Here is a 23,888-nt window from a genome sequence, read left to right as displayed (position 1 = left end):
ATTCATTAAGGACCTCCCCTACCTCCTGTGACTCCAGGCACAAGTTCCCTCCACTATCCCTACCCTCACTCTTGTCATCCTCGTCTTCCTCCCATAATTGGAGAATGCCTTACGGTTTTCCTTAATCCTTCCCAACAAAGCTTTTTCATGCCCTCTTCTAGTTGTCCTACGTCCATTCCTCAGTTCCTTCCTGGTATCTCCAGGGATTCACTACAGTGTGGAAACGGGCCATTTGGTCGAACACCTCCATATCAACCCTCCAAACAGTGCAGCACCTAGAACCATCCCACCAACCTAATTCTCTCCATTTGCCCTGACTAATGCGCCGAACCTACACATTCGTGAACTCTATGGGTAATGTAGTATGGCTGTGTCACCTAACATGTACATCCTTGGGCTGTGGGGGGAAAATAGAGCACGTGGAGGAAACCAACGCAGAAACAGGGAGAATGTGCAAACTCCACACAGACTGTCGCCTGAGGCTGGAATCGAAATAGAGTCCGTGGTGCTATGAGGTCACAGTGCTAACCACTGAGCCATCGTGCTGCTCCATGTTACCCTCTAGAAACCTGTCTGATTCTTGCATCCTCAACCTTAAATAAGCTTCCTTCTTCCTCATGGCTAGATGTTCTACATCCCTTTGAACCTTGTTAAATGCTTCGCTAAAGTCCACGTGGACAATGTTCACTGCTCTGCCTTCATCTCTCTCTTGGCCACCTCATCGAAGAGTCAATCCGGTTTGTGAAACAAGGTTTCCCACTCACAAAGTCATGCTGACCGTCTTGAATCAGCCCTTGCCTTTCCAAATATACATAGCTCCTTTCTTTCAGAATCTCCTCCAACAACTTCCCCAACACTGGGCTCACGGGGCTGTAATTTCCTGGCTTTTCCATCATATCTGTTCACTATCATTCCACCTGCCTTATGGCGACTGCAGGGAGTCATTCCTCAGTAGTGGGTGTTTGAACGGATGTGGAGAGGTTACAGCGACAGGGAGGCCTACAGGGGCTCAAGAATGTTAGAATTAAACAGATTTACATCTGGACAAGAATGTCAGTGGGCCAAAGATGTTTGGGAATTGGAGGAATTTACAATGATAGAGGGAGCTGGGATAGATTCTGGAGATGGGGTAGGGATGAATGTAGGGAGAGGCAGGCAGATTGAGAGGCACAGACAGGGGATGTTTCGGGAGAAGAGTATTGTATATACTAACAGAGATATGGAAGGTTGTCGTGACTGAAGATGTTTACAGATATAAGAAGGCTTCAAGATTCTGGAGGCTACAGAGATAGGAAGGCAATGGAGAATGCCAGGTTACTGGGTTGGAGACAGTTATACAGATAGGGAAGGTTGCACAAACTGAAAGAGGGTCCTGTGCTCGGGAGGGGTTTGGAGTTGGGAACTAGGGTGAAATTTTAAAAGATTAACATCGAAGAATTGGAGAACGATAAGGAGATTACAAATTTGTCCATAGCTAAGGAAGGGTTGTAGGAGCTGGAGAAGATTACATAGGTAGGGACCGATGGAAAGGTTAAAGACACATACATTGACAGGGAGGGTGGTATTGGTAGGAGGAGCTTACAGGGATAAACAGGACAGTCGGGGTTTACAGGGATGAAGGAATTTAGTATCTACTGGAGAAGTTTAGGAATTAGGTTGTTAGGGATTGGAGAACCTGATAAAGACAGAGACAGAGAGAATGGTGTGGACGAGAGGAGATTCCAAACAGAGGAAGGATTATTGGGACTGGAGGATATTACAGAGATCACGAATACAGCATGGGCCAGGATTGATGCCTGTGATCCCCTGTACTGTCTCAGAGAGGACCAGCACAGCAGAGGTGAAAGCAGGACCCTCACAAGCTGGTGGGAATGAAGCCTAGAATATTGCTGCTCCTTGCCCAGCACTATACCTGTGTCCTGTCTTCCAGGTCTGAATACAGAAGGCCACTAACTCCTCCATGTGCTGTTTACTGTGAGTGATCTTACCAGCTGCAGGATTTACTGAAGGCTGCAGATCTCCCTCTCCATCTCGCTCTGGCTGACGAAGCGTCTTCAATGAGGTGATGGATGAGACAGGAGTTAGGAATATCCTGATTAACTGCATGAGACAGAGAAATAGACAGAATGGGAAATTAGATTGATGCAATGAGGATAACTCGTGCAGAGTGGCACAGAGTTCAGCAGAGATCTGGAAAATCCCAGTCTCCATCCCTGGCCTGTGCTGCTGCGGCTCTCTGGTTTGGAGAATTCTGTTGATTCAGGATCTCAGACCAGCAGTAAGAGGGAGAAACACTGACAGAGGCAGCAAATTGACCTACACATCGAGGGATACTACATGGAGAGATACTGGGTGATACTACCAGAGTGCAGGAAGGTATCAGGATCACACAATCGTGTCAGAAGACGTGGTTCTGATGCAGTGGGAACTGCTCCCAGTCCTCAGGAAGGAGTCAGCCATTATATTGGGATGGGCTCCACTGGAACTGTGCCCTTGTCAATCAAATTGCTTTAAAATGACACAGATGAGGAGGGACAGGGCTTAGGATAAAGGAAATTCCCTAATCCAAAGAGAAAGCTTGAAATATTGGAAAAACATGGAGATGTGGCTAAAGACAAACAGGAAGAAACAGGAAGGGACTGAGTTTAACTGAAATTAGGTTTGTGACAGGAAATTGTGGTAAAAATTACTGTTTCTTAATTTGTGATGTCTATCTACTCGCCATCACGGAGACATGGTCACAGGGTTAACACAAAGATGGTCATCAATATTCACAGCCACACAACATTGTGGAAAACCTGAACCAGAAGGGCACCAATATCCTGGGGGGTAGGTTTGCCAGCACTCTTCGGGGGGGTGTTTAAACTAATTTGGCAGGGGGATGGGATACAGACTTGTAGTCCAGCAAGTAGGCTAGCTGTTTGTCAGGATGTCCAAGAATGTAGGGAGGCTGTGAAGAAGGTAGCACTGACAGGGAATACTTGCGGACACAGAGATGGGTTCAAGTGCGTATACTTCAACGCAAGGAGTATCAGAAATAAGGTGGGTGAACTTAAGGAGTGGATCGGTACCTGGGACTACGATGTTGCGGCCATCACGGAAAGGTGATTAGAAGAGGGACAGGAATGGTTGTTGGAGGTTCCTGGTTACAGATGTTTCAGTAAGATTAGGGAGGGTGGTAAAAAAAGGAGGGGGTGGCTTTGCTAATTAGAAATGGTATAACGGCTGCAGAAAGTCAGTTCGAGGGGGATCTGCCTTTGGAGGTAGTATGGGCTGAAGTCAGAAATAGGAAAGGTGCAGTCACCTTGTTGAGTATTTACTATAGTCCCCCCAATAGTAGCAGAGATGTGGAGAAACAGATTGGGAAACAGATTTTGAAAAGATGCAGAAGCCACAGGGTAGTAGTCATGGGCGATTTCAACTTCCCAAATATTGATTGGAAGCTCTTTAGATCAAGTAGATTGGATGGGGTGGTGTTTGCGCAGTGTGTCCAGGAAGCTTTTCTAACTCAGTATGTAGATTGTCCGAACAGAGGGGAGGCCATATTGGATTTGGTACTCGATAATGAACCGGAACAAGTGATGGGCTTGTTAGTGGGTGAACATTTTGGTGATGGTGACCACAATTCTGTGACTTTCACGTTGGTTAGGGAGAGAGATAGGTGCGTGCAACAGGGTAGGTTTTACAATTTAGGGAAGGGTAATTACGATGCTGTAAGACAGGATCTGAGGAGCGTAAGTTGGGAGCATAGGCTGTCAGGGAAGGATGTCGTGGAAATGTGGAACTTTTTCAAGGAACAGATACGACGTGTCCTTGATATGTATGTACCTGTCAAGCAGGAAATAAATGGTCGTGAGATGGAACCTTGGTTGACGAGGGAGGTTGAATGTCTTATAAAGAGGAAGAAGGAGGCTTACATAAGGTTGAGGAAACAGGGTTCAGACAGAGCAATGGAGGGATACAGGATAGCCAGAAGGGACCTGAAGAAAGGGTTAGGAGAGCTAAGAGAGGGCATGAAATACCTTTGGCGGATAAGATCAAGTATAACTCAAGGCATTTTATGCGTATGTGAGAAGCATGAGAATGACGAGAACGAGGGTGGGTCCGATCAAGGACAGTAGTGGGAGACGGTGTGTTGAGTCGGAAGAGATAGGAGAGGTCTTGATTGAGAACTTTTCTTCAGTATTTACGAACGAGAGTGACCGTATTGTTGAAGAGGAGAGTGTGAAACGGACTGATAAGCTAGAGGAGATACTTGTTAGGAAGGAAGATGTGTTGGACATTTTGAACAACTTGAGGATAGACAAGTCCCCCGGGCCTGACGGGATATATTCTAGGATTATGTGGGAAGCAAGAGAGGAAATTTCAGTACCGTTGGCAATGATCTTTTCGTCTTCACTGTCAACGGGGGTGGTACCAGGGGACTGGAGAGTGGCGAATGTTGTGCCCCTGTTCAAAAAAGGGAATAAGGATAACCCCGGGAATTACAGCCCAGTTAGTCTTACTTCTGTGGTAGGCAAAGTAATGGAAAGGGTACTGAGGGATAGGATTTATGAGTATCTGGAAAGACACTGCTTGATTCTGGACAGCCAGCACGAATTTGTGAAGGGTAGGTCTTGCCTTACAAGTCTTATTGAATTCTTTGAGGAGGTGACCAAGCATGTGGATGAAGGTAGAGCAGTGGATGTAGAATACATGGATTTTAGTAAGGCGTTTGATAAGGTTCCCCGTGGTAGGCTTATGCGGAAATTCAGGAGGCATGGGATAGATGGAAATTTGGCCAATTGGATAGAAAACTGGCTAACCGATCGAAGTCAGAGAGTGGTGGTGGATGGCAAATATTCAGCCTGGAGCCCAGTTACAAGTGGAGTTCCGCAGGGATCAGTTCTGGGTCCTCTGCTGTTTGTAATTTTTATTAATGACTTGGATGAGGGAGTCGAAGGGTGGATCAGTAAATTTGCAGATGATACGAAGATTGGTGCAGTTATGGATAGTGAGGAGGGCTGTTGTCGGCTGCAAAGAGATATGATGCAGAGCTGGGCTGAGGAGTGGCAGATGGAGTTCAACCCTGCCAAGTGTGAGGTTGTCCATTTTGGAAAGACAAATAAGAATGCGGAATACAGGGTTAACGGTAGGGTTCTTAGTGAGGTGGAGGAACAGAGGGATCTTGGGGTCTATGTTCATAGATCTTTGAAAGTTGCCACTCAGGTGGATAGAGCTTGTAAGAAGGCCTATGGTGTATTAGTGTTCATTAGCAGAGGGATTGAATTCAAGAGTCGTGAAGTGATGTTGCAACTGTACAGGACTTTGGTTAGCCCACATTTGGAGTACTGTGTGCAGTTCTGGTCACCTCACTTTAGGAAAGATGTGGAAGCTTTGGAGAGGGTGCAGAGAAGATTTACCAGGATGTTGCCTGGAATGGAGAATAGGTCGTACGAGGATAGGTTGAGAGTGCTAGGCCTTTTCTCGTTGGAACGGCGAAGGATGAGGGGTGACTTGATAGAGGTTTATAAGATGATCAGATGAATAGATAGAGAAGACAGTCAGAAACTTTTTCCCCGGGTGCAACAGAGTTTTACAAAGGGACATAAATTTAAGGTGAATGGTGGAAGGTATAGGGGAGATGTCAGGGGTGGGTTCTTTACCCAGAGAGTGGCGGGGGCATGGAATGCGCTGCCTGTGGGAGTGGTAGAGTCAGAATCCTTGGTGACCTTTATGCGGCAATTGGATAGGTACATGGATGGGTGCTTAAGCTAGGTCCAATGTTCGGCACAACATCGTGGGCCGAAGGGCCTGTTCTGTGCTGTATTGTTCTATGTTCTATGTTCTAAAACCAGACAGAATGGGAAGCAGGATGGGGGAGTCCCACAGTTTGGGATAACAATTGGGATTACCAGGAAAATATGTGGCCTCAGATTATCAAACAATAGGAAACCAAATTCTGAGTAATAAGTGTCAGAACTCAAAACTGGAATGATAGTGTTAAGACCCTTTCACAGCATTCCATTGTTAGACACTGCATTAACAGGGAATAATTGGAATTTGTAAGAAAGGAACTGGGATAATTGTGAGTGAATTCAATCTTCCTATCTCACTATCTCATTGGTGATGGGTCACAGCTGAGGCTGACTCTCTCCCACTCTCAGGGGGAGTCTGTAGGTGGCTGTACAGACTCTGTTACACTTGGGGCAGAAGGTGGCCGTGGGAAGGGGGTGGGTGGGGCGTTGGTGTGACAGCAAGCTTCTTGTGCTGTTTCCTCCTGGGTTCCCATTTTCACCACAGCAAGTCTCAAGGTGCTCGACACCTACCCAATGCTCCTCGCCTACTTTAGAAGATCTTGGCCAAGTAATTCCCAGGATTTACCAGATTTGATTAAGAGATGAAAAAAACGATCAATTCTAAAGTACCCAATGTTTAGAAATGTGGACGCATTTGTTAAAGAGATCGCTAAGGAGTCTCCGAGCAGGAGTGCAGTAGGAAGAGGACACATTGTCAGCGTTTAATCAGGTGATAGTAACAGGGAGAATTAAAGGTGCTGGAGGTGGTGAGAGTGTTGCTGAGAGTGCCCAGGGCCTAAACAGTGTTACAAAACCAGTACGAATTGCTACAGCTGTTTGCTGAGATAGGGAGGGTCATGCATTTCATTGATTCATTCATGACCTGAGAATGTCACCGGTTCGACCAGCATACATTGCCCCACTGCTAATTGCCCAGAGGCAGCTCAGAGTCAGCCATGTTTCTGTGAGTCTGGAGTCACATGTGAGCCAGATCAGGTATGAATGTCAGATGTCCCTCCCTAAAGGACATATGTGAACAAGTTGCGCTTTTCCAGATAATCAACAATGCTTATATGCTGGCATCACTAATGTCCTGTACGAATACAACATGACATCCCAACTCCTGCTCTCAATGCTCTCCCCAATGAAGGTAACCTCCTCAAACGCCTGCATCAACAGCCCGTCTACCTGTGACGCCACTTTCAAAGAACTGTCTACCTGCATCCCTGGGTCACTGATCGACAACACTACTCAGGGCCAGAACATTAACTATACAAGTCCAACCTGGTCTGCTTTACCAGAATGCAACATCGTGCATTTCTCCGCCTGCTATTCCTAACATCATTGGCCCAGCAGTACTGTTGATCCCATTGTACACTTAGATAACCCTCTTTGCTGTCCACTATTCCATCAATTTCAGTGTCACTCACAAACTTGATAACCATGATTCCTCTTTTCTCATCCAAACCATTTATATAAATGATGCACAACAGTGACCCAGCACCGAACCCCATGGCACACCGTTGGTCATAGGCCTGCAGTTTGAGCAGCAACCCTCTATGAACATGTTCTGTCTCCTACAGTCAATCTGTTTTGTATCCAGTTGGTGAGCGCTCCCTGGTTATGTGTGATCTCAACTTATTAATCAGTCTGCCATGCAGAACCTTGTCAAATACCTTGGTAAAGTTCATGTGGACATCGTGTACTGCTCTGCTTTGATCTGTCACTTGTCTACTTCCATTGTCCTTTCTCTCAGAATTTCCTCCATCGACTTACCCACCTCCGCCATCAGTCTCATGGGTCTGTCGTGGCTGTCGATGATAAAAATATCTCTGCGATGAGCCTTGTAATTTCCTCCCTAGCTTCTCACATGACGCTGGGATACATCTGATCATATCCCTTGGTTTAATGAACTTTTTTTTGCATTTTAAGACATCCAACACCTCCTATTCTCCAATGTGAACTTTGTTCAAGACATCACTATGTATTTTCCAAAATTCTCGAGCTTCCATATCTTTCTCCATAATAAATCCTGAAACAAAATATTTGTTTCGGATCTTTCCCGTCAGCAGTGATTCCACACAGACAGCCTCATTGACCTTTCAGGGGCTCTATTCTCTCCGTCGTTATAATTTAGCCCTTGTTGAAACTTGTCAAAATGCTTCTGAAAGTTAAAATATCCCCCTACCGCTACTTGCCTCCCCCACCCTTATCTATTCTGCCATTCATGGTCACACCAATCCAACGGCGTTAAAAATATTCCCCTTTTGTAAAATCACGTGTTGCCCAATGTTTCTGAGAGTCTATTTATTGTTTATTGCTGTATCCTTTACAATACTCTCCAGCATGTTCCCGACTTACTGTCAGGCTAACACCGTTTGGTTTCAGACTGACTGCACAAAGGGTTTTGGGAATCCTTGTGAATCAACCTGAAAACGGTAGCTTACAGGATCAGCAGGTCATAGAGAAGGCAAATCAAATGCTGCCATTTATTACAAAGGGAATGGAGTCTAAAAATAGGGAGGTCTTGCTAAAACGATGCAAGGTACAAGTCAGACCACACCAAGATTATAATGAACAGTATGAGTGCCCTATGGAAAGACATTCTTGTGTTGGAGGCAGGCCAGGGAAGGTTCACTCGGCTGATCCTGGAGATGGCGGGATTTTCCAATGAGAAGAGGTGGAGTAGATTGACCTTGAACCCATTAGGGTTTTGAAGAATGGGAGAGAAATTGAATGAAACATCTAGGATTCTGAGGGGCTTTGACAGGGTGGATGCCGTGAAGTTAGAAACGAGAACAGTACAGCAGAGTAATAGGCCCTTCGGCCCACCATGGCTGTGCTGACCATGTTGCTTTCTGAACTAATATCATCTGCCTGCACATGGTCCATATCCCTCTATTCTCTGCCTGTTCATGTTTCTGTCTAAATGCCACTTCATAACTTTATTCTCACTGCCACCTCTCCCACCTCCTGAGCAGCTTCCACCCTCTCAGTACAGAAAACCAGCTTCATTCATCTCACTTAAAATTTCTCACTCTCACCTTAAACCGATGCGCCCTAGTATTTGATATTTCTACATTGGAAGAAGAATTCCAACTATCCACACTATTCACCTCTCTCCTAATGCTATATAACTGTACCAGGTCACCCCTCAGCCTCCGAGACTCACGCAAAATAATCTAACTATGTCCAAGCTCCTTATAGTGAACACATTCTGATCCAGGCAACATTCTGGTAACCCCCTGTTACACCCTGCCCAAAGTCTCCACATCCTTCCTGTAGTGTGGCGATGAGAACTACATGCAACATTCCAGATATGGCCGAATGAAGTTTCAATCAGTCACAACATGACATGCAAACGTCTGAACTCAATACTGTGACCAATGAAAGGAAGAATACCACACTCTTCCTTTACTACCACATCCTGCTGTGTTTTTATTTGAAGGGAGCTACGGATTTGCATCCAAGGTCATCTGTTTATCAATGTTTATCAATGTTTCCAATTAGTGTTGTTCCCGCTTCCATTTGACTTCATAAATGCATTACTTCACACTTGTCCCGATCAAATTCGGTTTGCCATTTCTGTGCCCAGAGTTCCAGTAGTTCCACTGCTGCAATCTTTAACAATCTTCTTCACTATCTTTAATTCACCTAACTTCCCCTAAACGTTACATGCCTTTCCAAATGTCATCTGCAAAATTCCTTATTAAACTGCTAACCTATTCATCTTAATCACAGAGATAAATTACAAACAGAAATCGCAGCACTGATCCTTGTGAAACTCCATTGGCTACAGACCTCCAATCCGAAATTCACTCCTCCACATTCCTCTGTTTACTATCACCAAGAAAATGTTGTATCCAACTTATCAACCACCATGGATTCCATGGATTGTGGTTTGATCTTCCAGGTCTCCCTTGCTATTTCTCACCTCCACCCAAAGTGACTCTAAATTTTGATTGCCAGATTAAACTGGCTCTCACTGATCCACTGACTGTATCCTTACCTAACAACTGGACCTTGATTGGCGATTTGCTGATGCTGCTGAAACCCTTCAATAATCACATCCTATGCATGGTTATTCGGCAGCCACGTCTCCATAATCATAGTTCGTATCATATCTGTTCACTACACGTAATGCTGTCATTCAATCTGCCTGTTGCAAATGCAGGGCGCGTTTTGCTGAAAGTGGGTCTTTGAGGGATGGAGAGAGATCACAAAGTTAGAGAGACATTTGGGGGCTGGACAGGGTGAAGGATAGTTACAGGTGCTAGAGAAAGTTCGCAGGTAATAAGATTTATTGTTTGGAGGAAATTACAGAATAGAGCCGATTTGAATAGATTCCAGATAGGGATTTGTGTCGAATTGTGGCTCGTTATAGGGATTACGTTGAGCAGGGTGTAGAATCATTCACAGGATACGAGGATGTGGTGCATTTAACAACAGGTAAGAGGGATAGGGATGATGGTATGGACTGGAGAATATTACAGGAATAGGGAAATTGGTATAGCCTCCAGAATATTAAACGGACAGTAAGGATGGTATGCATAGGAGAATGTTACAGGCATAGGGTGGATAATATGGACTGGAGAATGTTACAGGGATAGGGAGTAAGTTGTGGACTGTAGAATTTGACAGAGTTAGGGAGTGTTGTATGGACTAGACAATGTTCCAGGGATAGGGAGGGAGTTATGGACTGGAGAAAGTTAGAGGGAAAGCTGGTTTTAAGCACTGGAAGATATTTCAGTGAGCGTGAGTGTTGTGCATGTACGAAAATATGATAGGGATAGGGAGGTCTGTTGAGACTGGAGGAGGTTACAGTCATAGAAAGGGTTGAGAGAGACTTGAGTCGCTAATGAGCAAAGGATAGGCTGCAGCGTGTGTGGAGCTGTTTACAGGTAGAAAGGAGAATATAATGGCCTCAAAACAGTCACACCAATACATAGGTATGTAGGAAATGAAGGATTTAAAGAGATTACACAGACCAGGAGTGTTGTACACAAAGAACAAAGAAAATTTACAGCCCAGGAACAGACCCTTTGCCATTCAAGCCTGAGCCAGTCCAAATCTACTGTCTAACCTGTCGCCCAATTCCTAAGCATATGTATCCCTTTGCTCCCCACCTACTCATGCATCTGTCCAGACGCATCTTAAATGAATCTACCGTGCCTGCCTCTACCACCTCTGCTAGCAACGCATTCCTGACAACCACCACCCTCTGTGTGAAGTACTTGCCGCGTGTATCCCCCTTAAACTTTCCACCTCTCACCTTGAAATCGTGACCGCTTGTTATTGAATCCTTCACCCTGGGAAAAAGCTTGTCTCTATCCACTGTGTCTACACCCTTCATGATTTTGTGATACACAGTGGAGGAGAACACACTGATAGGGATGGTTTTACAGACTAATTAATGTTACAAAATAATGGGGGTTGCAACGGTGAGAGCAGATTTCAGCAAGTTGGAGGATATAGACCTGAAGAAGGTTACACACATAGCAATAGATTTAGGGTCTGGTGGGGGCTACACAGTAAAGGAGTTGGAGTGACTAGAGACATTTACACAGATAGGGAGAGTACTTGTGGTCGGCAGAACTCACAAAAACAGGGAGGATTGTAGGGTGTGAAGGACATTACAGGAATGAGAAGTGATGTATCAACTTAATGGTGTACACAGGCAGGAAAGTTTGTAAGGTTTGGAGCAGCTCATCATGATAGAGAGGCGCATGGAGAAATGAGATGTTATACAATTTCGGAAGTTTGAATTTACTGCAAGCAGTCCGAGACCATGGCAGTGTTGTAAGGTCTGGTGGAGGTTGCACCGTTTGGGAGGATTACAGGGACTTGATGATGTTGTACATGGAAGTAGGGTTGTCAGGACTGAAGCTGGGAACAGAGATAGAGAGTACAGCAGGTGATTACAGAGATATATAGGGTAGTGGTCTCTGGTGGAGGTTCCATGTTGATGGCTGTTTTGTGGAACTGCAGGACCTTGCAGATATTGACAGATTTGAAGGGGCTGGAGTGGTATACAGAGGCATGGAGAAATGTAGTGACTGGAGAATACAGAGATGGTGAGGGCTGTAGGAGATGGAATGATTTGATTGGACTGTAGAAGCTGGAGGGGTTCATACACACAAGGAGGATTGTAGGAGTGTGAGGAGTTTACAGAGATAGGGAGGTTGGAGCATTCTCAGGACTTATTGGTTTGGAGCACTGTCCAGACTGAGGGAGGTTTCAGAATGAGGGAGGGGTAGAGCAAAAGGAAACAGTCGCAGAGAATAGAGGAACATAATCATGTCACTTCGGTGCTGTGTCACTGACGGTCATCAGGAGGACAGTTGTCATTAAAATGTACAGATCCTCAGGAAAATGGGCAGGGTGGATGCTGAAAGGATGCCCACTTCCCCTTATGGGAGAGAGACAAACAAGCAGAAATGTTTGACCAAAATGGAGAGTGTGGGCGTTATCATATTTCTCAGTGGCCCAAACCTACTTCCATACAGATCAAAGCAAGGCAATGCAATAACAAAGAGCAAGGTCGTTTGGGGCTGCAGGAGATACGAGACGAAGGCCAGGTTGGAAGGGCTGGACAGCGTGAGAGAGAAGGGAGTGTTCAACAGCTGGAAGGGTTTACAGGGTGTGGACACTGTCAGGACTGGAGAACATGACACGCTCACTCATGAGAGGGAGGTAACGATATGGGTACAAGGTCAAACACAGCAGGAGGATCCCAAGCTCCATACCTGTTATTTACTCAGGGAACTGCTCTCACCCAGTCTGGTGCCACGGCCCACATACAAACACCATGAGGTTTCCCAGCTCCTGGTGCTCAGGGCCCAGTGCACTCACCCCCTTACGGGGTCGGTGAGGTTTTTACACAGTTATACATTCTCCTAGCCGACATAAACTGGTAAATACACACTCTCCCATGAAAAGACCATCTGCACTCAGATTCCTTGGTTACACAATCATCTGAGTGGCAGTCTGCAGAAAACAACAGAAAAAAACAAAATCCCATTGCATGGGTCAGGATTAAAGGTAAAAATTTCATTTTCTCAAAATGGAAACTTCCCAATCCTGCATCTCACGCAACTGCCACTTAAAAATATTAAAATAAAGAACATTCCAAATGAAGGCTTCCATGAGGTGAGCTCTGTCAGTTACATAGATCAGGAGGTTACCAGATGCACGGAGAGTGCTGTGTACCAGAGCCGCACCAGGTCAGTGTCAGGCACACAGGCAGAATGGGTAAATAGATTCACATCTTAACTCACATCTCCCAGCCTGGGAATCTAAAACTGTGCCCAGAAATTCTGGTAAAGATGTTCAGAATAAGGACATTACGATCAGTCCAATGGTTCAGTCAAAAAAGATCTGTGGTTCAAATTGTAACATTCTTCAGGTTCCACAACCCATTCTCGATCCCATCCTGCAGGTTCTATGAATCATGCTATCTCTAACCTCCTGCAGGATCCACGTCCCTTCTTACATTAGTACCACCCTCCAGGTTTGGCAGCCCGTCCTACCTCTATAACATGGACTGGACTCTACAAATCTTCCATCCTCTGCGGTGTTCCCCAGAAAGGCACTGGAACAAGTTGGATGTTATGGAGAAAGAGCGATATCAGGACTGGAGGGTTTTGCAGATATTAGGAACATTGCAGTGACTAAAAGAGGCTTCGGTAATTTTGAGGGTTGATGCTCATAAAGGAGGTCAGAGAGCTAAGGAGAATTGGAGGGACTTGAAGAAGTTTCACAGTTTGAGTGTTGTTGGGACTGGAGGAATTTACCAAATAGGGCGGGTTTAAAACTGGAGGATTCTGCAGAAAACCTTCATAGGTTAGAGTAGGACAGAAGATTAGCACAACATCGCGGGCTGAAGTGCCTGCACTCTGCTGTACTGTTCCATGTTCTAAATAGGGAGGGTTACAACGGCAGGAAGAGATTTAAGAAAGCTGGAGAGGATGGGATCTGAAGGAAGAGACACAAATAGGAAGGGTTGCTAGGATTGTCGGAGCCTACAGAGACAGCAATGGTCTGATCTGGAGCAGATGGCCCAGACTGGGAGGGTTGTGGGGACTGGAGGTGGTTTCGCAGGAAGGGAAGGCCATAAAGCCACAGGGTGCTACAAAAATGTGGAGAGCTAGAGGGCCTTCAGCGGTTTCATGGAGATGGGCAAGTTGGGAGGATGGATCACTTTACAGGGATAAGGATGTTGTTAGGTTGGGGAGATTTACACAGATAGGGAGTGCTTAGGGAACGGAGCAGATGACAGAGGTAAAGACGTTTGTACAGACTGGAAGAATATACAGACATATGGAGGGTAGTCGTGACAGTAGATGTTTATAGATACAGGAAGGCTGTGCAGGTTATATCAACATGGAGGATGTGGAATCGGACAGATTTTTCAGGAGATAACGAGCAATTTTGGTTGGAGACAGTTTCACAGATAAAGGAGCATTAGTAATCCCTTACAATTTGGTCAAAGTGGGAAAGGTTGTAGGGGAGGATGACGTTTACACAGATAGGGTTGTAAGAGCTGGAGAAGGTTATAGAGATGGGTGGATAGATAGAGAGACTGGAGGAGCTTGTATTGACAGGGTGTGTGCTGGCGACGGTTGGATGTCACACAGATAGGGAATCTTATAGGAGCTGGATTGGGAGAGTCACAGGCATTGGAGCGGGTTCTACAGATCGGAATGCTGCAGGGACCTGAGAGGATTGTAGGGTCTTCACAGATTGATTGTGTCAATCAGTCTGGTGAGCTAGGTAAGGTAGATTCGGAAAGCTTAAATCCAATGTATACCATCTTCATTTTCCAGACCAGAACTTCAATATCCCTCATAAGTCACGAATCCCTAAACCTGCCAGCTTTTCCCTTCACTCTAACAGGGAAATGTTTGTCCTGGATTCTTAATATCACACTTTTAAAAGGCTCCCATTTGCAATCATTCATTTTCCTTCAAACAGACTCACCCAGTTGACGGTAGCATGATGTGGAGGAGCCGGTGGTGACTGGGATGGACAAAGTTAAAAATCACACAACACCAGCTTCCAGTCCAGCAGGTTTATTCGGAGGCACTAGGTTTCAGAGCGCTGCTTCATCAGGTGGTTGTGGAGCACAATCATAAGGCACAGAATTTATAGCGGGAGAAAGTGAGGGCTGTAGATGCTGGAGATCAGAGCTGAAAATCTGTTGCTGGAAAAGTGCAGCAGGTCAGGCAGCATCCAGGGAACAGGAGAATCGACGTTTCGGGCATAAGCCTGATTCCTGAAGAAGGGCTTATGCCCGAAACGTCGATTCTCCTGTTCCTTGGATGCTGCCTGACCTGCTGCTCTTTTCTAGCAACACATTTTCAGCACAGAATTTATAGCAACAGGTTTGCAGTGTCATGGAATGTAATACCAAACAAATTTAGTTTAAGTTTTCATATTTTAGTATGATCACCTGCACTTTGAAAGCTGGTGCTGTGAGATAAACCTGTTGGACTATAACCGGGTTTTGTGTTATTTTTAGTTCACCCAATCGATGTCTGCTCGATCCTGCCTAATGGCCCCAAACCTGGCCCTACTCCAGTTTCATACCTTAATCTGTGGACCTGTCTGATCCTTTTCCATAACTATGTTAAAACTAAGACAGTTGTGGTCACTGGACCCAAAGTGCTCTCTGACTGACACTTCAGTCACTTGCCCGACCACGTTTTCTGAGGGGACGTTCAGTCTTGCACCCGCCTGAGTAGAGTTAGGCCTTGTTAAAGCTACAATTTGCTTTAGGAAACTTTCTTGGACACATTTGGCAAACTGCACTCCGACCGGGTCTTTTACTCTCTGGGTCGCTCAGTCAATACTGGGAAAATTAAATTCTCCAACCAATACTACTCTATTATTCCGACAAGTATCTCCAATCTCTCTATACATCAGTTCCTCGAGTACCTGCTGGCTATTTGGGGGTCTATAATACCATCCCAACAGAGTGACCACCCCTGTTTTGTTTCTAAATTCTAAGCATGTGGCCTCATTTGATGACTCTTTAAGAATATCCTCTCTAATCACTGTTGTTATGTCCTCCCTTATCAAAAGGACAACTCCCCTCCTCACTTACTTGTCCTTCTGTCACGCCTGTAGTTTCTTAATCCTGGAACACAGAGCTGCCAGTCCGGCCCTTCTCTCAGCCATGTTTCAGTTATGGCTATAATATCCCAGTCCCCAGAGCCAATCCATGCTCTGAGCTCATCTACCTCACCAGTCAAGCCTCATGCATTGAAATAAATGAAATTTAAACCTGAAGTCTTTTCCCTCCCTCGTCTGTGCCCCTGGACGTCCTGAGTAGGAAAGTTGCTCTCGATGGTGAATGTATTTTCCGCTGACTTTTCGATGTTCCCTCTCTTAGTCAGAGTCCCAACCTCCTGCCAACCCAGTTTAAACCTTCCAGGGTAACTTGAGCAAATCTCCCTGCAGTAATACTGGTGCCCCTCTGGTTCAAGTCTAACCCATCCACCCCAATTCCCCCCCCCCTTATACAGGTCACCTCTACCCCAGAAGAGATCCCAATGATTCAAGAACTGAAAACCCTGCCCCCGCCAACAGCTCCTCAGGCATACATCCACCCCCCGGCCTATCTTTCTATGTCTATCCACACTGGGGCATGTGGCACTAGGAGTAATCTAGAGATCACTGCCCTTGAGGTCGTGCTTTTTAACTTCTTACCTAACGCCTGATACTCATTTCATAGGATCCGATCCCATTGTGTTCATGAAGAGGGAGTAGTGAAGGCAGCAAGTCAAGCGAATACAGATCAAGCGATATCGTGAGTTTGATGAAGAAAACATAGTGCAATAAAACCAGGTGAAGCCATTCACAAGGATAGGGAGTGCAACGGGGTCCTTAGAAATGGCTGTGAAAAATCCTTGTCAGATACTATGAAGGAAAAGCCATAAGGTACTTTGTCAGAATAGTTAGAATAAAAGGGTAACTGAGGAAAGGGTGAGGCCGAATAGAAAGCAAAGAAACAATCTGTGCATGGAGCCAGAGGAAGTGGGTGAGGTCTTCAATGAATACTTCCCATCTGTATTCATGCAGGAGAAAGGCATTGTAGCCGGGGATTTCAGACGGGAAGGTGAGGTTCTATAACATGTTAAGACCAATAAGGAGGAGTTACTAAATATTTTCAAAGGCATAAAAAGGTGGAGAACTCCCCAGTGTCCAGTGAATGTATTCCAGGCTGCTATGGGAAGTAAGAGAGGAGATTGATGGGCCCTGGTGGATATGTTTAATGCTTTGCTGGCAACAGGTCAAGTGTCGAATGACTGGAGGATCGCTAATGTGGTTCATTTGTTCAAGAAGGGCAGCAGGGATAGGCCAGGTAATTATAGAGCAGATAGTCTGACAGCAGGAGGGAGGGAAATTATTGGATACCACCCTGAGGATGAATCGATACTTGCAATTGCAAGGATCAACTCGGATTAGTCATCATGGATTTGATAAAGGAAGATACTGTCGGAGGAATTCAGTTTAGTTTTTTTAAAATGGTGTCTAAAAATACCGAAGGGGGCCGTGCAGATGATGTGGGTTACATGGAGTCATTAAGGCCTTTGACAAGTTCCCACATGGAAGGCTGGTCCAAAACGAAAGAGCCCATGGGATCCAAGACAAGTTGGTAATTTGGATACAAAATTGGTGGATAATCTTTTTCGTGTTTTAAATTGTTTCATCAGCGGGTGTACCACAGGGATCTGTGCAGGAACGATCGCTGGTTATTCTGTGGAATAATGACTCTGAAGTGAAAGCAGAAGATATCTTTAGTCGGTTTGCAAATGACATGAAAGGTGAAGATGTTGTTCAGAGTGAGGGGGATGGTCTCAGGCTACAGTCTGATGACGATCAGATGATAATCTGAGCAGAGTTTAGTTCTGATCAATGTGAGGTCATATCCTGTGGGAGGTACGATAAGCGAAGGACAGACATAATGAGTGTTCGGACCTTGTGGAGTGCTGAGGAACACAGGGACCTGAGTGGACAACCCAAAGATCCCTGAAGGTGTCAGCACAGGTGGACCGGGTGGGGAAGACACCTGAACTGGGAGCGGGAGGGACCCACATCCTGATGGGGTGAATTGCTGGAGCTGCTAGATAGGATATAATATAATCTGGCAGGGTGCTGTATCTTAAACAGTCGTAAGGTCAGAAAGAAGACTGAGGCTGGTACACAAGTTAAAGAGAGCCATTTCGAGAGATAAGGCAGGCAAGAATATAGCAGGGAATGGGGGAAAACTGATGATTAAACTGCATTTATTTCAATGCAAGGAGCCTGACAGCTAAGGAAGGTGAAATTAGGGCATGGATTGGAACATGAAACTGGGATATTAGTTATTACAGAAACACAGCTGAGGGAGGAGCAGGACTGGCAGTTCATTGTTTCAAGGTAGAGACACCACAGGAAGCATTGAATAAGAGGCAAGAGAGGACGCGTGGTGATGTGTTTTGATTGCATGACTCATTCCAGCAGTACTTAGAGAGGATATTTCTGTGGGATCAACCATTGAAGCTATGTTAGTGGAACTGAGAAATAAGAATGGGTCATCACTTCGATTTGATTGTCCTACTAATCCCTAATAACTAATCCCTATCCCCTGAGGAACAAATATGTCGGGAAATCTCAAATGTCAATCATAATAATAGGGCTGTTATGGTAGGGGTTTTTTAACTTTCCACCTTAAAACAGGACTGCCAGTGTCCAGCGTTTGCAAGGGAGGAATTTGGTAATTGATTTCCAGAAAACTTGCAATCAATATATAAATGGCCTGAAAACAGAATTGGGCAAAACCTGACCTCCCTTTGGGAAACAAGGTCGGGAAAGGGACTGAGGTGTTAGTGGGAAAGCATTTTGCCAAAGTGACCACAGTTCTAGTAGTTTGGAAACAGCTATGGAAGAGTACAAGCCTGGTCCACAAGTTCAAATTATAAAATGGGGCTAGCCCAATCTTGATCGCATTAACCAGGACCTTTCAAAATGTGATTGCAGAGTCTATTTACAGGGAAAGGGAAGTCTGGCAAGTGAGAATATTTTAAAAGTGAGTTAAATTGAGCGATCAGCGCCAGCATGTTCCTGTTTGTGTGCAGGTCAATGCTGACAGCATTCGGAAACACTGGCTGTCTATTGAGGGTCTGGTCAAGGAAAAGGGGGCACATGTCAGGTATAGCCAGCTGGATCAAGGGAATCCCGGAGGATCACAGGGACTGTAGGATGGACATCAGGAATGTAGAAAGGGGACATGAAATCACCTCGGCAAAGAAGGATGAGTAAAATCCAAAACTGATTTTAGATAATATAGAAACAATAAGAGTAAACGATTAACTCGGGACAAAGTAGGGGCCCTTAAAGATCAATGAAGCCGTCGATGTGCATGACTTTTGGATATGGCTAAGATCCTAAACAACTTGTTCATTCTAGGACTAACTGTGCACCAAGACTGGGGAACTCAGATTACTACGTTTCAACACAATTGGAGTACTCTGTGCAATTCTAGTCTCCCTGCTGTCAGAAGGATGTTGTGAACTTGAAAGGGTTTAGAAAAGATTAATAAGATGTTTCCAGGGTTGTTACTGAAGAGGTTGGGGCTATTTTCCCTGGAGCATCGGAGACTGAGGGGTGAACCTACAGACATTTATATAAACATGTTTATATACATTTACACCTTCACCTAACACTATGGGCAATTTAGCATGGCCAATTCACCTAACCTGCACATTTTAGACTTGGGAGGAAACTGGAACACCCGGAGGAAACCCACACAGATACGGAGAGAATGTGCAAACTCCACACAGACAGTTGGCTGAGGCAAGAATTGAAGCCAGGTCTACTGGTACTCTTAGGCAGCAGTGCTAACCACTGTGCCATCGTGCCAGCCCAAGCAGGGGAGTGGAGAAAATCCTGGTAGTTATAGACTTGTGAGCCTTACTTTGATTCTGGGTAAACTGTTGGAAAGGCTTGTAGGGGATAGGATTTATAATCATCTGGAGATGAGTGAGTTGATTAGGGATAGTCAAAATGGTTTTGTGAGGGGCAGGTCGTGCTCTCACAAACCTTATTGAGTTCTTTAAGAAGGTGAACAAAGAGATAGATGAGAATAAAGCAGTTGATGTGGTGAACATGTATTTCAGTAAGGCGTTTGTTAAGGTTTCCCATGGTAGGCTATTGCCAATAATACGGAGGCATGGGATTGTGGGTGATTTGGCAGTTTGGATCAGAAATTGGTGCACTGAAAGAAGGCAGAGGGTAGTGGTTGATGGGAAATATCGATCCTGGAGTTCTGTTACTGGTGGGTACTTCCAGGATGTGTTTTGGATACACTGTTGCTGTCAATTATATAAATGGCCTGAATGAGGGCATTGAAGGATGGGTTAGTAAATTTGCGGAAGATATCAAGGTCGGTAGAGTTGTGGATAGTGACGAAGGGTGTTGTAGGTTACAGAAAGGCTTAGATAAGCTGCACAGCTGGACTGAAAGTTTGCAAATGGAAAGGTGTGAGGCGATTCACTCTGGAGGGAGTAACAGGAACACAGGGTTCTGAGATAATGGTAAGATTGTTGGTAGTGTAGATGAACAGAGAGATCTCTATGTCCATGTACAGAGATCATTAAAAGTTTCCACTCAGGTTTATGGGTTTTTTAAGAAGGCATTCAGTGTGTGAGCTTGTCTTGGTAGAGGGATTGAGTTTCTGAACCATTAGATCATGCTGCAGCTGTACAAACTTCTGAGTGTGGCCACATTTGTTCACACTGCATTACCGGATGGATGTGTAAGTTTAGAAATGATTCAGAGGAGATTTACTAGGAAGTTACCTGGTATGGAGGGAAGGTCTTATGAGGAAAGGCTGAGGGACTTTAAGGTGTTTTTGTTCAAAAGAATGTGTTTGAGGTCAATTAATTGAGACATATAAGATAATCAGCAGGTGAGAGGAGTTGGACAGTGAGAGCCTTTTCTCTTGGATGGCGATGCCTACCACAAGGGGAGATAGCTTTACATTGAGGTAGATATTAACATGAATAAATAGATATGGGACAGATGCCAGAGGTAGGTTTTTTTACTCAGATTAGTCGTGGCATGGAATGCATTGCCTGCAACAGTGGTAGACTCGCCAACTTTAAGGTCATTTAAACGGTCATTGGATAGACATATGGACAAGAGTTGGAATAGTGTTGGTTACTTGGGCTTCAGATTGGTTCCACACGTTGGTGCAAAATCGAAAGCCGAAGGGTCTGTAATGCGCTGTCATGTTCTGTGTTCCAGTGAGCAAAAATATGAGATGGGAGAGGAAAGACTTAAAAGCGATTTTAGGAGAAAAGTTTCCACACAGAGGATGGTGCAGTTATGGAATAAACTTTCAGGGAAAGTGGTAGAGAAATGTTCAATTTGGGGGGAGGAGAAGTTTGAAGGGATACGGGTCAAATGCAGGGAAACGCGACTCATTCATGGACTCTGGTCAGCATGGACTAGTTTGGTTGAAGGAAAGGTTTCCGTGCTGCATGGCTCGGTCTCCAGTTATTGGAGGAGGAGACTACCGAGATAAGGAATGTTGTGGACACTGAAGCAATTTACAGCGATAGTGACGGTAGTCTGGAATTCAGTACATTTCAAATATGTGGAGGGACAATCGGGCTAGGAGGTTACAGAGATAGGAACTGTTATAGGAGTTACAAATTATTGAAGACACTGGTGAATAAGCCATGCCATAGATACAGTGTTGCAGATTAGTGAGTCTTAGTACAACAGAACTTACAGCAGGAGTAGTGATTGAGCGTGTGGTATGTGTGAACTGTGCTCCCCATCTAGCACTGTATCTGTGTCATGTCCTGTTAGCCGATATTTGGAGCGCTCTCATTGCTCTCTGCTCTGTGCACTGTGAGTGATCTTACCTCACTGCAGGATTTATTGAAGGCTCCAGGTCTCCCTACCCTTTGTCTCTCTGGCTGACCAACCATCTTCAATGTGGTGATGGACGAGACACCCAGCAGCTGGGAAGTCTACTGAGTCAGGACCTTCCTGAGTACCTACAGGAGACAGAGAGATAGACAGAATGGGAAATTACACTGATACATTGACGATTAAAAATGGCACTGTGTACCACCACAGAGACTTGGAGAATCCCAGTCTCCATCCCTGGAGTGGAGAATTCTGTTGGCTCAGGATCTGGTGTAGCTTCAATAGAGAGAGAGCGAGAGAGAGAGCGAGAGAGAGCGAGAGCGAGAGAGAGCGAGAGCGAGCGCGAGCGAGAGCGAGAGCGAGAGAGAAAGTAAGTGAGAGAGAGAGAAAGAAAGAGAGAGCGAGAGAGAGCAAGCGAGAGAGAGCAAGCGAGAGAGAGAGAGCGAGAGAGCGAGAGCGAGAGTGAGAGCGAGAGCGAGAGCGAGAGCGAGCGAGCGAGAGCGAGAGAGAGCGAGCGAGAGAGAGCGAGAGCGAGAGCGAAAGTAAGTGAGAGAGAGAGAAAGAAAGAGAGAGAGCGCGCGAGAGAGAGAGAGAGAGAGAGAGCGCGAGAGAGCGCGCGAGAGAGAGAGAGAGAGAGCGAGAGAGAGAGAGAGAGAGAGAGCGCGAGAGAGCGCGCGAGAGAGAGAGAGAGAGAGCGAGAGAGAGAGCGAGAGAGAGAGAGAGAGAGAAAGAGAGAGAGAGAAAGAGCGAAATACTAAGTGATATCACCAGAGTACTGGAAGATATCAGGATCACATAATTGTGTTGGAAGAACAGGTTTCGCTTCATCATGCACTGGTATAACCGGTCAGGAATGAGCAACCTGTGAGCAGGCGAAGTGATGGCTGAGTGGTATTATTGCTAGAGCATGTATCCCAAACCTCAGCTAATGTTCAAGGAGGACGGTTGGAATCCCACCATCTGAAATGGTGGAATTTGAAATCAATAATTTTAAAAATAGTAATTAACAAACCACAAATAAGTATGAGACCATTGCTGATGTACAAAAAACCCAAGCACTTGTCCTTTCGAGAAAGACATCTGCCCATCGTCACGTGGTCTGCACGACATCCCCACAGCAAAGTGTTTGCCTCTCAAAGACCCTCTGAAATGGCCGAGCAAGCAACTCAGATCAAGGGCAGCTAGGGATGGGCAAGAAAGGCTGGTCAGCCAGAGACACCCACATCCCATGCCTGATTTAATAAATAATCCATTAGGATGGTCCCACTGGAAATGTGCTGGGACCAGTGTCCTGGCCGATTATGTCGGTAGGTTTATGGACAGGGCTGAAAATGTGTTGCTGGAGAAGCGCAGCAGGTCAGGCAGCATCCAGGGAACAGGAGAATCAATGTTTCAGGAATAAGCCCTTCTTCAGGAATCTTATGCCCGAAACGTCGATTCTCCTGTTCCCTGGATGCTGCCTGACCTGCTGCGCTTCTCCAGCAACACATTTTCAGCTCTGATCTCCAGCATCTGCAGACCTCACTTTCTCCTTATGGACAGGGCTTTCAACTGACAGAGAGGATGCAGGGACAGGCTTCAGGTGAAAGGAGCTTTCTAAATCCAGAGAGAAAACGTGGAGCAGTGGAACAGTATGGGAATGTGGCTGAAGACAAACAGAACGGAACAGGATAGGGCAGAGTTTAACTAAAATTGTACATCAGCGAATAGATTTGTGACAGAAAATTGTGGGAAAGAGTAAGTTGTGTTTTTTTCTGAATGGACAATGTCGCTGTAATAAGGAAGATGGATTTGAGACACAGAGATAAAAGAGATTTAGACAGCTGGGAGACATGAATACAGGATGAACAAAAATACTCAGTGATTCACCACCTTGTGCAAACTCAGGCAAAACGGACAACGCAAACAATAATGGATAACAAAGGCATTACAGAGAAAGCATTTGGCCTCAGATCATGAAGTAGATTCAGTCTGAATGTAAATTCTGGCTACTACTTGCCAAGGACACAAGTAACAGAACAGTTTTAGCAACCGAACAGCTTTTAATTGCTCATCACTTCATTACACAGGAACTCATTGACATTTTTTTAAAAAGGGCATTGTGATAATTTTGCAAAACTTCAATACTTGTATAATCGGGGACAATCACACGGACAACATTGATATTGGAAGAGGATTTCGGACAAT

At 45.3% G+C, this 23,888-nt stretch overlaps 1 long non-coding RNA gene across 1 annotated transcript in view; it reads right to left on the bottom strand.

The window, feature by feature from the left end:
• Positions 1-1,988: 1,988 nt before the first annotated feature.
• The window catches only part of LOC148138604 (uncharacterized), a 48,444-nt gene continuing 26,544 nt past the window's right edge, over positions 1,989-23,888 (bottom strand). The window contains exons 4-5 of the long non-coding RNA XR_015753918.1: positions 21,695-21,829; positions 1,989-2,100 (exon numbers count right to left, since the gene is read on the bottom strand). This is a non-coding gene — a long non-coding RNA (uncharacterized LOC148138604). The remainder of the gene's footprint in view (positions 2,101-21,694; positions 21,830-23,888) is intronic.

This window comes from Chiloscyllium plagiosum, unplaced genomic scaffold, assembly GCF_037043375.1.
Source record: "Chiloscyllium plagiosum isolate Xiang-an unplaced genomic scaffold, Cpla_swu_hap1 HiC_scaffold_40, whole genome shotgun sequence".
Lineage (NCBI taxonomy): Eukaryota > Metazoa > Chordata > Chondrichthyes > Orectolobiformes > Hemiscylliidae > Chiloscyllium > Chiloscyllium plagiosum.
The sequence above is the reverse complement of the archived record's forward strand: the minus strand, read 5'-3'. Positions and strand labels throughout refer to the sequence as shown.